The sequence below is a fragment of the Aulonocara sp. 'chitande type north' Nkhata Bay genome, linkage group LG7 (assembly GCF_057382095.1).
Source record: "Aulonocara sp. 'chitande type north' Nkhata Bay isolate Kocher_YH1m ecotype deep benthic linkage group LG7, A_spYH_male_GT1.1, whole genome shotgun sequence".
Taxonomy (NCBI): domain Eukaryota; kingdom Metazoa; phylum Chordata; class Actinopteri; order Cichliformes; family Cichlidae; genus Aulonocara; species Aulonocara sp. 'chitande type north' Nkhata Bay.
In genome coordinates, this window is record NC_141350.1 from 14,776,936 (window position 1) to 14,792,652 (window position 15,717).

Consider the following 15,717-nt stretch of genomic DNA (forward strand, 5'->3'; position numbering starts at 1 on the left):
GGCGCACCCTGGTGGCAATGCGGTTCAACATGAAAGATGAAGTGGCTTTTGAGGGTCTTGGCAAGTTTATAGAGGCTTGAAATTTGGCACACACCTCCAAATGGATGAAGGCTTTGTGGGCATGTGATCATTTTCATTGAATAGCGCGAAATTGCTCCACAGCGCCCCCTAAAAAATTTCAAAACCACAGCCCCTGCTCTGTGTTCTATGTATGATTCTGAAACCTGGTAAGCTTATAGGAGATATCAAGATGTACAAAAAAGTCTCTTGGTGCAATATCCCAAATCCAACAGGAAGTCAGCCATTTTAATATTAATGTGTAATTTTGGCAACATTTTCCCCTCTTTCCAGGCACCGTTCTTTGACGAACTCCTCCAAGGGATTTCATCATATTGAACCAATCTCCAGTGTGTGGAATCTAAAGACCTTTGTGATGTTAAATTGCGAAGCTTTTTACGTTCAGTGAAACGGGGTGGTTATGGTGGCACTTAGAGTTTGAATCACTCGCACAAAGCAGTAATCTGCTGTCACTCAAAAACACAATGTCCAATCTCTCCCAAACATCTCAGGTGTGATGAGACTCGAGCTCGGAAATGTTTGTTATGCCATTTGTCAGTAATGGTTAGAGCTCCACCTAGTGGGACAACTATAATCATGATTGAATGAGATGAATTGTTAGCTGGTGGTTAAATGCATGAATTCCATCAATGTGACATCAGATCGGAGGTGCTGGTTTTAGGTGTTGGGCGTGGCTCGACGCGCCGGGGGTGCGAGGGCCCTCATAACGCTGCTTGCAGCTTTAATTAGGGCCCGAGCACCGAGAGTGCGAAGGCCCTATTGTATCTGCTCCGTTTCTTATTATTATTATTATTATTATTATTATTATTATTATTCACCCCAAACAAGGGCCTTTTTGAGGGCCTAAACATGCTCAAAAACTCATGAAATTTTGCACACATGCCAGGTCTGGTGAAAAATTTTGTATTTTAATGGTTTTACATATGAGCACTGGGAAATGGCTCTACAGCGCCACCTATGCCTTGTTAAATGCAGCGCTACGACCACATCGTTTGAGCTACATGTATGAAATTTGGCACACATGTGTATCATGCCAAGACGAACAAAAAAGTCAGTGGGCCCATTGACGCAAACCCAACAGGAAGTCCGCCATTTGGAAGAGAAGGTGACATTTTGGCTCTAATTTTGCCATTTCCATGCCTCGAACTTTTGCGAACTCCTCCTTGGGGTTTGATTTCATAACCTTCATATTTGGTCAGTGTCAACTACACCCTTGTGCCATGTTAAATTGCGGAGCTTTTGAGTTTTCACAATACTATGAGGCCGTGGCGCCATGGCGAATTTCGATGACTCGCCATGAAAATCTTATTGCCTCTCATTTTGTCATACATTTTCTGACCTTGACCAAAGTGAACACATATGATAAGGCTCCACCCCTGAACATATTTCAACTGCCATATTTGACACCAGGTACAGCGCCACCTAGTGGGAACAGGAAATGTCATGTTTTACACTTTGGGGTACAGTATTGTGATGGGTGACATCTGCAGCCTCAAATTTCTCCAGGAAAGCCTTAAGGAGTTGGTCTTGGGTTACAGTGAAAACTGTGACTTTTCACGAAAGGGTGTGACCCCAGCGGCATGGCGAACTTTGATGTCACGCCATGAAGAAACAAATTAGTATAACTCAATGAAATCCAGTCTGATCAGTACCAGACTTTACAGGCATGATGTCAGACCCGCCCTGAACAGATTGATGTGCCCATTGTCGGAAATACGGACAGCGCCACCTAGTGGCAACAGGAAATGTCATGGCTTTAATTTTGTTGTACTGATTTTCACAGGTTCATCGTGGCCACCTCAAAAGCGGTGAATATCAACATCAGTCCCTCGTGATGCTTCAGTGCAAAAATTGTGACTTTAAACTGAACGGCGCACCCTGGTGGTAACGCGGTTCACCATGAAAGATGAAGTGGCTTTTGAGGGGCTTGGAAAGTTTATAGAGGCTTGAAATTTGGCACACACCTCCAAATGGATGAACGCTTTGTTGGCATGTGATCATTTTCATTGAATAGCGCGAAATGGCTCCACAGCGCCCCCTATAATATTTCAAAACATCAGCCCCAGCTCGGTGTTTCATCTATGAGTCTGACACTTGGTAAGCTTGTGTAAGATATCAAGATGTACAAAAAAGTCTCTTGGAGCAATATCCCAAATCCAACAGGAAGTCAGCCATTTTAAAATTAATGTGTAATTTTGATGACATTTTCCCCCCTTTTCAGGCCTCATACTTTGACGAACTCCTCCAAGGGATTTCATCATATTGAAGCATTCTTCAGTGTGTAGAATCTAAAGACCTTTGTGATGTTAAATTGCGAAGCTTTTTCCGTTCAGGGAAACGGGGTGGTCATGGCGGCACGTAGAGTTTCAATCACTCGCAAAAAGCAGTAATCTGCTGTCACTAAAAAACACAATGTCCAATCTCTCCCAAAGGTCGCAGGTGTGATGAGACTCGAGCTTGGAAATGTTTGTTATGCTATTTGTCAATAATGGTTAGAGCGCCACCTAGTGGCATGACTATAATCCTGGTTGAATAAGATGAAATGTTAGCTGGTGATTAAAAGCATGAAATCCATCAATGTGACATCACATCGGACGTGCCGGTTTGAGGTGTTGGCAGTGGCTCGACGTGCCGGGGGTGCGAGGGCCCTCATAACGCTGCTTGCAGCTTTAATTATTATTATTATTATTATTCAGGCAAAACAAGGGCCTTTTTGAGGGCCTAAACATGCTCAAAAACTCATGAAATTTTGCACACATGCCAGGTCTGGTGAAAAATTTTGTATTTTAATGGTTTTACATATGAGCACTGGGAAATGGCTCTACAGCGCCACCTATGCCTTGTTAAATGCAGCCCTACGACCACATCGTTTCAGCTACATGTATGAAATTTGGCACACATGTGTATTATGCCGAGTCGAACAAAAAAGTCTGTGGGCCCATTGATGCAAACCCAACAGGAAGTCCGCCATTTGGAAGAGAAGGTGACATTTTGGCTCTAATTTTGCCATTTCCATGCCTCGAACTTTTGCGAACTCCTCCTTGGGATTTGGTTGTATAAGCTTCATCTTTGGTCAGTGTCAACTACACACCTGGGCCATGTTAAATTGCGGAGCTTTTGAGTTTTCACTATACTATGAGGCCGTGGCGCCATGGCGAATTTCGATGACTCGCCATGAAAATCTTATTGCCTCTCATTTTGTCATACATTTTCTGACCTTGACCAAAGTGAACACATATGATAAGGCTCCACCCCTGAACATATTTCAACTGCCATATTTGACACCAGGGACAGCGCCACCTAGTGGGAACAGGAAATGTCATGTTTTACACTTTGGGGTACAGTATAGTGATGGGTGACACCTGCAGCCTCAAATTTCTCCAGGAAAGCCTTAAGGAGTTGGTCTTGGGTTACAGTGAAAACTGTGACTTTTCGCAAAAGGGTGTGACCCCAGCAGCATGGCGAACTTTGATGTCACGCCATGAAGAAACAAATTAGTATAACTCAATGAAATCCAGTCTGTTCAGTACCAGACTTTACAGGCATGATGTCAGACCCGCCCTGAACAGATTGATGTGCCCATTGTCGGGAATACGTACAGCGCCACCTAGTGGCAACAGGAAATGTCATGGCTTTAATTTTGTTGTACTGATTTTCACAGGTTCATCGTGGCCACCTCAAAAGCGGTGAATATCAACATCAGTCCCTCGTGATGCTTCAGTGCAAAAATTGTGACTTTAAACTGAACGGCGCACCCTGGTGGCAACGCTGTTCAACATGAAAGATGAAGTGGCTTTTGAGGGGCTTGCAAGTTTATAGAGGCTTGAAATTTGGCCCACACCTCCAAATGGATGAAGGCTTTGTTGTCATGTGATCATTTTCATTGAATAGCGCGAAATTGCTCCACAGCGCCCCCTACAAAATTTCAAAACAACAGCCCCTGCTCTGTGTTTCATCTATGAGTCTGAAACCTGGTAAGCTTATGGACAATATCAAGATGTACAAAAAAGTCTCTTGGAGCAATATCCCAAATCCAACAGGAAGTCAGCCATTTTAAAATTAATGTGCAATTTTGGCGACATTTTCCCCTCTTTTCAGGCTTCATACTTTGACGAACTCCTCCAAGGGATTTCATCATATTGAACCATTCTCCAGTGTGTGGAATCTAAAGACCTTTGTGATGTTAAATTGCGAAGCTTTTTACGTCCAGGGAAACGGGGTGGTTATGGCGGCACGTGGAGTTTCAATCACTCGCCAAAAAGCAGTAATCTGCTGTCACTCAAAAACACAATGTCCAATCTCTCCCAAACGTCTCAGGTGTGATGAGACTCGAGCTTGGAAGTGTTTGTTATGCCATTTGTACATAATGGTTAGAGCGCCACCTAGTGGAACGACTAACTAATCATGAATGAATGAGTTGAAATGTTAGCTGGTGGTTAAATGCATGAATTCCATCAATGGGACATCAGATCGGACGTGCTGGTTTTAGGTGTTGGGCGTGGCTCGACGCGCCGGGGGTGCGAGGGCCCTCATAACGCTGCTTGCAGCTTTAATTATTAGGGCCCGAGCACTGAGAGTGCGAAGGCCCTATTGTATCTGCTCCGTTTCTTATTATTAGGGCCCGAGCACCGAGAGTGCGAAGGCCCTATTGTATCTGCTCCGTTTCTTATTATTATTATTATTATTATTATTATTATTATTATTATTATTATTATTATTATTCACCCCAAACAAGGGCCTTTTTGAGGGCCTAAACATGCTCAAAAACTCATGAAATTTTGCACACATGCCAGGTCTGGTGAAAAATTTTGTATTTTAATGGTTTTACATATGAGCACTGGGAAATGGCTCTACAGCGCCACCTATGCCTTGTTAAATGTAGCCCTACGACCACATCGTTTGAGCTACATGTATGAAATTTGGCACACATGTGTATCATGCCAAGACGAACAAAAAAGTCTATGGGCCCATTGATGCAAACCCAACAGGAAGTCCGCCATTTGGAAGAGAAGGTGACATTTTGGCTCTAATTTTGCCATTTCCATGCCTCGAACTTTTGCGAACTCCTCCTTGGGGTTTGATTTCATAACCTTCATATTTGGTCAGTGTCAACTACACCCTTGTGCCATGTTAAATTGCGGAGCTTTTGAGTTTTCACAATACTATGAGGCCGTGGCGCCATGGCGAATTTCGATGACTCGCCATGAAAATCTTATTGCCTCTCATTTTGTCATACATTTTCTGACCTTGACCAAAGTGAACACATATGATAAGGCTCCACCCCTGAACATATTTCAACTGCCATATTTGACATCAAGGACAGCGCCACCTAGTGGGAACAGGAAATGTCATGTTTTACACTTTGGGGTACAGTATAGTGATGGGTGACATCTGCAGCCTCAAATTTCTCCAGGAAAGCCTTAAGGAGTTGGTCTTGGGTTACAGTGAAAACTGTGAGTTTTCGCGAAAGGGTGTGACCCCAGCAGCATGGCGAACTTTGATGTCACGCCATGAAGAAACAAATTAGTATAACTCAATGAAATCCAGTCTGATCAGTACCAGACTTTACAGGCATGATGTCAGACCCGCCCTGAACAGATTGATGTGCCCACTGTCGGAAATACGGACAGCGCCACCTAGTGGCAACAGGAAATGTCATGGCTTTAATTTTGTTGTACTGATTTTCACAGGTTCATCGTGGCCACCTCAAAAGCGGTGAATATCAACATCAGTCCCTCGTGATGCTTCAGTGCAAAAATTGTGACTTTAAACTGAACGGCGCACCCTGGTGGTAACGCGGTTCACCATGAAAGATGAAGTGGCTTTTGAGGGGCTTGGAAAGTTTATAGAGGCTTGAAATTTGGCACACACCTCCAAATGGATGAACGCTTTGTTGGCATGTGATCATTTTCATTGAATAGCGCGAAATGGCTCCACAGCGCCCCCTACAATATTTCAAAACATCAGCCCCTGCTCTGTGTTTCATCTATGAGTCTGACACTTGGTAAGCTTGTGTAAGATATCAAGATGTACAAAAAAGTCTCTTGGAGCAATATCCCAAATCCAACAGGAAGTCAGCCATTTTAAAATGAATGTGTAATTTTGATGACATTTTCCCCCCTTTTCAGGCCTCATACTTTGACGAACTCCTCCAAGGGATTTCATCATATTGAAGCATTCTTCAGTGTGTAGAATCTAAAGACCTTTGTGATGTTAAATTGCGAAGCTTTTTCCGTTCAGGGAAACGGGGTGGTCATGGCAGCACGTAGAGTTTCAATCACTCGCAAAAAGCAGTAATCTGCTGTCACTAAAAAACACAATGTCCAATCTCTCCCAAAGGTCGCAGGTGTGATGAGACTCGAGCTTGGAAATGTTTGTTATGCTATTTGTCAATAATGGTTAGAGCGCCACCTAGTGGCATGACTATAATCCTGGTTGAATAAGATGAAATGTTAGCTGGTGATTAAAAGCATGAAATCCATCAATGTGACATCACATCGGACGTGCCGGTTTGAGGTGTTGGCAGTGGCTCGACGTGCCGGGGGTGCGAGGGCCCTCATAACGCTGCTTGCAGCTTTAATTATTATTATTAGGGCCCGAGCACCGAGAGTGCGAAGGCCCTATTGTATCTGCTCCGTTTCTTATTATTATTATTATTATTATTATTATTATTATTATTCACCCCAAACAAGGGCCTTTTTGAGGGCCTAAACATGCTCAAAAACTCATGAAATTTTGCACACATGCCAGGTCTGGTGAAAAATTTTGTATTTTAATGGTTTTACATATGAGCACTGGGAAATGGCTCTACAGCGCCACCTATGCCTTGTTAAATGCAGCCCTACGACCACATCGTTTCAGCTACATGTATGAAATTTGGCACACATGTGTATCATGCCAAGACGAACAAAAAAGTCTGTGGGCCCATTGACGCAAACCCAACAGGAAGTCCGCCATTTGGAAGAGAAGGTGACATTTTGGCTCTAATTTTACCATTTCCATGCCTCGAACTTTTGCGAACTCCTCCTTGGGGTTTGATTTCATAACCTTCATATTTGGTCAGTGTCAACTACACCCTTGTGCCATGTTAAATTGCGGAGCTTTTGAGTTTTCACAATACGGTGAGGCCGTGGCACCATGGCGAATTTCGATGACTCGCCATGAAAATCTTATTGCCTCTCATTTTGTCATACATTTTCTGACCTTGACCAAAGTGAACACATATGATAAGGCTCCACCCCTGAACATATTTCAACTGCCATATTTGACACCAGGGACAGCGCCACCTAGTGGGAACAGGAAATGTCATGTTTTACACTTTGGGGTACAGTATTGTGATGGGTGACATCTGCAGCCTCAAATTTCTCCAGGAAAGCCTTAAGGAGTTGGTCTTGGGTTACAGTGAAAACTGTGACTTTTCACGAAAGGGTGTGACCCCAGCAGCATGGCGAACTTTGATGTCACGCCATGAAGAAACAAATTAGTATAACTCAATGAAATCCAGTCTGATCAGTACCAGAATTTACAGGCATGATGTCAGACCCGCCCTGAACAGATTGATATGCCCATTGTCGGAAATACGGACAGCGCCACCTAGTGGCAACAGGAAATGTCAGGGCTTTAACTTTGTTGTACTGATTGTCACAGGTTGATCGTGGCCACCTCAAAAGCGGTGAATATCACCATCAGTCCCTCGTGATGCTTCAGTGCAAAAATTGTGACTTTAAACTGAACGGCGCACCCTGGTGGCAACGCGGTTCATCATGAAAGATGAAGTGGCTTTTGAGGGGCTTGGAAAGTTTATAGAGGCTTTAAATGTGGCACACACCTCCAAATGGATGAAGGCATTGTTGTTATGTAACCATTTTCCTTGAATAGCGCAAAATGGCTCCACAGCGCCCCCTACAATATTTCAAAACATCAGCCCCTGCTCTGTGTTTCATCTATGAGTCTGACACTTGGTAAGCTTGTGTAAGATATCAAGATGTACAAAAAAGTCTCTTGGAGCAATATCCCAAATCCAACAGGAAGTCAGCCATTTTAAAATTAATGTGTAATTTTGATGACATTTTCCCCCCTTTTCAGGCCTCATACTTTGACGAACTCCTCCAAGGGATTTCATCATATTGAAGCATTCTTCAGTGTGTAGAATCTAAAGACCTTTGTGATGTTAAATTGCGAAGCTTTTTCCGTTCAGGGAAACGGGGTGGTCATGGCGGCACGTAGAGTTTCAATCACTCGCAAAAAGCAGTAATCTGCTGTCACTAAAAAACACAATGTCCAATCTCTCCCAAAGGTCGCAGGTGTGATGAGACTCGAGCTTGGAAATGTTTGTTATGCTATTTGTCAATAATGGTTAGAGCGCCACCTAGTGGCATGACTATAATCCTGGTTGAATAAGATGAAATGTTAGCTGGTGATTAAAAGCATGAAATCCATCAATGTGACATCACATCGGACGTGCCGGTTTGAGGTGTTGGCAGTGGCTCGACGTGCCGGGGGTGCGAGGGCCCTCATAACGCTGCTTGCAGCTTTAATTATTATTATTATTATTATTATTATTATTATTATTATTATTCACCCCAAACAAGGGCCTTTTTGAGGGCCTAAACATGCTCAAAAACTCATGAAATTTTGCACACATGCCAGGTCTGGTGAAAAATTTTGTATTTTAATGGTTTTACTTATGAGCACTGGGAAATGGCTCTAGAGCGCCACCTATGCCTTGTTAAATGCAGCCCTACGACCACATGGTTTGAGCTACATGTATGAAATTTGGCACACATGTGTATCATTCCAAGACGAACAAAAAAGTCTGTGGGCCCATTGACGCAAACCCAACAGGAAGTCCGCCATTTGGAAGAGAAGGTGACATTTTGGCTCTAATTTTGCCATTTCCATGCCTCGAACTTTAACGAACTCCTCCTTGGGGTTTCATTTCATAACCTTCAAATTTGGACAGTGTCAACTACACCCTTGTGCCATGTTAAATTGCGGAGCTTTTGAGTTTTCACAATACTATGAGGCCGTGGCGCCATGGCGAATTTCGATGACTCGCCATGAAAATCTTATTGCCTCTCATTTTGTCATACATTTTCTGACCTTGACCAAAGTGAACACATATGATAAGGCTCCACCCCTGAACATATTTCAACTGCCATATTTGACATCAAGGACAGCGCCACCTAGTGGGAACAGGAAATGTCATGTTTTACACTTTGGGGTACAGTATAGTGATGGGTGACATCTGCAGCCTCAAATTTCTCCAGGAAAGCCTTAAGGAGTTGGTCTTGGGTTACAGTGAAAACTGTGAGTTTTCGCGAAAGGGTGTGACCCCAGCGGCATGGCGAACTTTGATGTCACGCCATGAAGAAACAAATTAGTATAACTCAATGAAATCCAGTCTGTTCAGTACCAGACTTTACAGGCATGATGTCAGACCCACCCTGAACAGATTGATGTGTCCATTGTCGGAAATACGGACAGCGCCACCTAGTGGCAACAGGAAATGTCATGGCTTTAACTTTGTTGTACTGATTTTCACAGGTTGATCGTGGCCACCTCAAAAGCGGTGAATATCACCATCAGTCCCTCGTGATGCTTCAGTGCAAAAATTGTGACTTTAAACTGAACGGCGCACCCTGGTGGCAACGCGGTTCATCATGAAAGATGAAGTGGCTTTTGAGGGGCTTGGAAAGTTTATAGAGGCTTGAAATTTGGCACACACCTCCAAATGGATGAAGGCATTGTTGTTATGTAACCATTTTCCTTGAATAGCGCAAAATGGCTCCACAGCGCCCCCTACAATATTTCAAAACATCAGCCCCTGCTCTGTGTTTCATCTATGAGTCTGACACTTGGTAAGCTAGTGTAAGATATCAAGATGTACAAAAAAGTCTCTTGGAGCAATATCCCAAATCCAACAGGAAGTCAGCCATTTTAAAATTAATGTGTAATTTTGATGACATTTTCCCATCTTTTCAGGCCTCATACTTTGACGAACTCCTCCAAGGGATTTCATCATATTGAAGCATTCTTCAGTGTGTAGAATCTAAAGACCTTTGTGATGTTAAATTGCGAAGCTTTTTCCGTTCAGGGAAACGGGGTGGTCATGGCGGCACGTAGAGTTTCAATCACTCGCAAAAAGCAGTAATCTACTGTCACTAAAAACACAATGTCCAATCTCTCCCAAAGGTCGCAGGTGTGATGAGACTCGAGCTTGGAAATGTTTGTTATGCTATTTGTCAATAATGGTTAGAGCGCCACCTAGTGGCATGACTATAATCCTGGTTGAATAAGATGAAATGTTAGCTGGTGATTAAAAGCATGAAATCCATCAATGTGACATCACATCGGACGTGCCGGTTTGAGGTGTTGGCAGTGGCTCGACGTGCCGGGGGTGCGAGGGCCCTCATAACGCTGCTTGCAGCTTTAATTATTATTATTATTATTATTATTATTATTCACCCCAAACAAGGGCCTTTTTGAGGGCCTAAACATGCTCAAAAACTCATGAAATTTTGCACACATGCCAGGTCTGGTGAAAAATTTTGTATTTTAATGGTTTTACATATGAGCACTGGGAAATGGCTCTACAGCGCCACCTATGCCTTGTAAAATGCAGCCCTACGACCACATCGTTTGGGCTACATGTATGAAATTTGGCACACATGTGTATCATGCCAAAACAAACAAAAAAGTCAGTGGGCCCATTGACGCAAACCCAACAGGAAGTCCGCCATTTGGACGTGAAGGTGACATTTTGGCTCTAATTTTGCCGTTTCCATGCCTCGAACTTTTTCGAACTCCTCCTTGGGATTTGGTCGTATAAGCTTCATCTTTGGTCAGTGTCAACTACACACCTGGGCCATGTTAAATTGCGGAGCTTTTGAGTTTTCACAATACCATGAGGCCGTGGCGCCACGGCGAATTTCGATGACTCGCCATGAAAATCTTATTGCCTCTCATTTTGTCATACATTTTCTGACCTTGACCAAAGTGAACACATATGATAAGGCTCCACCCCTGAACATATTTCAACTGCCATATTTGACACCAGGGACAGCGCCACCTAGTGGGAACAGGAAATGTCATGTTTTACACTTTGGGGTACAGTATTGTGATGGGTGACATCTGCAGCCTCAAATTTCTCCAGGAAAGCCTTAAGGAGTTGGTCTTGGGTTACAGTGAAAACTGTGACTTTTCGCGAAAGGGTGTGACCCCAGCGGCATGGCGAACTTTGATGTCACGCCATGAAGAAACAAATTAGTATAACTCAATGAAATCCAGTCTGATCAGTACCAGACTTTACAGGCATGATGTCAGACCCGCCCTGAACAGATTGATGTGCCCATTGTCGGAAATACGGACAGCGCCACCTAGTGGCAACAGGAAATGTCATGGCTTTAATTTTGTTGTACTGATTTTCACAGGTTCATCGTGGCCACCTCAAAAGCGGTGAATATCACCATCAGTCCCTCGTGATGCTTCAGTGCAAAAAATGTGACTTTAAACTGAACGGCGCACCCTGGTGGCAACGCTGTTCAACATGAAAGATGAAGTTACTTTTGAGGGGCTTGCAAAGTTTATAGAGGCTTTAAACTTGGCCCACGCCTCCAATGTGATGAAGGCTTTGTTGTTATGTAACCATTTTCCTTGAATAGCGCAAAATGGCTCCACAGCGCCCCCTACAAATTCCCAAAATATCAGCCCCTGCTCTGTGTTTTATCTATGAGTCTGAAACTTGGTAAGCTTATGGAAGATCTTAAGATGTACAAAAAAGTCTCTTGGAGCAATATCCCAAATCCAACAGGAAGTCAGCCATTTTAAAGTTAATGTGTAATTTTGGCGACATTTTCCCATCTTTTCAGGCACCGTACTTTGACGAACTCCTCCAAGGGATTTCATCAGATTGGACCGATCTGCAGTTTGTGGAATCTAAAGACCTTTGTGATGTTAAATTGCGAAGCTTTTTACGTCCAGGGAAACGGGGTGGTTATGGCGGCACTTAGAGTTTCAATCACTCGCCAAAAAGCAGTAATCTGCTGTCACTCAAAAACACAATGTCCAATCTCTCCCAAACATCTCAGGTGTGATGAGACTCGAGCTTGGAAGTGTTTGTTATGCCATTTGTACATAATGGTTAGAGCGCCACCTAGTGGAACGACTAACTAATCATGAATGAATGAGTTGAAATGTTAGCTGGTGGTTAAATGCATGAATTCCATCAATGTGACATCAGATCGGATGTGCTGGTTTTAGGTCTTGGGCGTGGCTCGACGCGCCGGGGGTGCGAGGGCCCTCATAACGCTGCTTGCAGCTTTAATTATTATTATTATTAGGGCCCGAGCACTGAGAGTGCGAAGGCCCTATTGTATCTGCTCCGTTTCTTATTATTATTATTATTATTATTATTCACCCCAAACAAGGGCCTTTTTGAGGGCCTAAACATGCTCAAAAACTCATGAAATTTTGCACACATGCCAGGTTTGGTGAAAAATTTTGTATTTTAATGGTTTTACATATGAGCACTGGGAAATGGCTCTACAGCGCCACCTATGCCTTGTTAAATGCAGCCCTACGACCACATCGTTTGAGCTACATGTATGAAATTTGGCACACATGTGTATCATGCCAAGACGAACAAAAAAGTCTGTGGGCCCATTGACGCAAACCCAACAGGAAGTCCGCCATTTGGAAGAGAAGGTGACATTTTGGCTCTAATTTTGCCATTTCCATGCCTCGAACTTTAACGAACTCCTCCTTGGGATTTGGTCCTATAAGCTTCAAATTTGGACAGTGTCAACTACACCCTTGTGCCATGTTAAATTGCGGAGCTTTTGAGTTTTCACAATAGTATGAGGCCGTGGCGCCATGGCGAATTTTGATGACTCGCCATGAAAATCTTATTGCCTCTCATTCTGTCATACATGTTCCGATCTGGACCAAAGAGCACACATATGATAAGGCTCCACCCCTGAACATATTTCAACTGCCATATTTGACATCAAGGACAGCGCCACCTAGTGGGAACAGGAAATGTCATGTTTTACACTTTGGGGTACAGTATTGTGATGGGTGACATCTGCAGCCTCAAATTTCTCCAGGAAAGCCTTAAGGAGTTGGTCTTGGGTTACAGTGAAAACTGTGACTTTTCACGGAAGGGTGTGACCCCAGCAGCATGGCGAACTTTGATGTCACGCCATGAAGAAACAAATTAGTATAACTCAATGAAATCCAGTCTGATCAGTACCAGACTTTACAGGCATGATGTCAGACCCGCCCTGAACAGATTGATATGCCCATTGTCGGAAATACGGACAGCGCCACCTAGTGGCAACAGGAAATGTCATGGCTTTAACTTTGTTGTACTGATTTTCACAGGTTGATCGTGGCCACCTCAAAAGCGGTGAATATCACCATCAGTCCCTCGTGATGCTTCAGTGCAAAAATTGTGACTTTAAACTGAACGGCGCACCCTGGTGGCAACGCGGTTCATCATGAAAGATGAAGTGGCTTTTGAGGGGCTTGGAAAGTTTATAGAGGCTTGAAATTTGGCACACACCTCCAAATGGATGAAGGCATTGTTGTTATGTAACCATTTTCCTTGAATAGCGCAAAATGGCTCCACAGCGCCCCCTACAATATTTCAAAACATCAGCCCCTGCTCTGTGTTTCATCTATGAGTCTGACACTTGGTAAGCTTGTGTAAGATATCAAGATGTACAAAAAAGTCTCTTGGAGCAATATCCCAAATCCAACAGGAAGTCAGCCATTTTAAAATTAATGTGTAATTTTGGCGACATTTTCCCCTCTTTTCAGGCTTCATACTTTGACGAACTCCTCCAAGGGATTTCATCATATTGAAGCATTCTTCAGTGTGTAGAATCTAAAGACCTTTGTGATGTTAAATTGCGAAGCTTTTTCCGTTCAGGGAAACGGGGTGGTCATGGCGGCACGTAGAGTTTCAATCACTCGCAAAAAGCAGTAATCTGCTGTCACTAAAAAACACAATGTCCAATCTCTCCCAAAGGTCGCAGGTGTGATGAGACTCGAGCTTGGAAATGTTTGTTATGCTATTTGTCAATAATGGTTAGAGCGCCACCTAGTGGCATGACTATAATCCTGGTTGAATAAGATGAAATGTTAGCTGGTGATTAAAAGCATGAAATCCATCAATGTGACATCACATCGGACGTGCCGGTTTGAGGTGTTGGCAGTGGCTCGACGTGCCGGGGGTGCGAGGGCCCTCATAACGCTGCTTGCAGCTTTAATTATTATTATTATTATTATTATTATTATTATTATTATTCCGGCAAATGAATTGGCCGTTTGAGGGCCTAAACATGCTCGAAAACTCATGAAATTTTGCACACGCGTCAGGTCTGGTGAAAATTTACGTATTTTAATGTTCCCAGACATGGCCAGGGAAAATTAGCTCAGTAGCGCCACCTAGAAAAATGAAAAACGCGAGCCCCCGGTATGGGTATGACCTACACGTTTGAAAGTCGGTACACCTATATAACGTTCAGAGTCGAACAAAAAAGTCTATTATGGCAATGTCCTAAACCCAACAGGAAGTCCGCCATTTTGGATTGAAGGTGACATTTTGGGTCTGATTTTACCGTTTCCATGCCTTGTACTTTAACGAACTCCTCCTTGGGATTTGGTCCTATAAACTTCAAATTTGGACAGTGTCAACTACACCCTTGTGCCATGTTAAATTGCGGAGCTTTTGAGTTTTCACAATACTATGAGGCCGTGGCGCCATGGCGAATTTCGATGACTCGCCAGGAAAATCTTATTGCCTCTCATTCTGTCATACATGTTCCGATCTGGACCAAAGAGCACACATATGATAAGGCTCCACCCCTGAACATATTTCAACTGCCATATTTGACATCAAGGACAGCGCCACCTAGTGGGAACAGGAAATGTCATGTTTTACACTTTGGGGTACAGTATAGTGATGGGTGACATCTGCAGCCTCAAATTTCTCCAGGAAAGGCGTAAGTAGTTGGTCTTGGGGTACAGTGAAAACTGTGACTTTTCGCAAAAGGGTGTGACCCCAGCAGGATGGCGAACTTTGATGTCACGCCATGAAGAAACAAATTAGTATAACTCAATGAAATCCAGTCTGATCAGTACCAGACTTTACAGGCATGATGTCAGACCCGCCCTGAACAGATTGATGTGCCCATTGTCAGGAAATACGGACAGCGCCACCTAGTGGCAACAGGAAATGTCATGGCTTTAATTTTGTTGTACTGATTTTCACAGGTTCATCTTGGCCACCTCAAAAGTGGTGAATATCACCATCAGTCCCTCGTGATGCTTCAGTGCAAAAATTGTGACTTTAAACTGAACGGCGCACCCTGGTGGCAACGCTGTTCAACATGAAAGATGAAGTGGCTTTTGAGGGTCTTGGCAAGTTTATAGAGGCTTGAAATTTGGCACACACCTCCAAATGGATGAACGCTTTGTTGGCATGTGATCATTTTCATTGAATATCCCAAAATGGCTCCACAGCGCCCCCTACAAAATTTCAAAACCACAGCCCCAGCTCTGTGTTTTATGTATGAGTCTGAAACCTGGTAGGCTTATAGGAGATATCAAGATGTACAAAAAAGTCTCTTGGAG

General features: G+C 43.5%; 1 long non-coding RNA gene across 1 annotated transcript in view; it reads left to right on the forward strand.

Moving 5' to 3' along the window:
• The window catches only part of LOC147324793 (uncharacterized), a 134,075-nt gene that overhangs the window by 116,542 nt on the left and 1,816 nt on the right, over positions 1–15,717 (forward strand). The gene's annotated exons all lie outside the window — the stretch shown is intronic.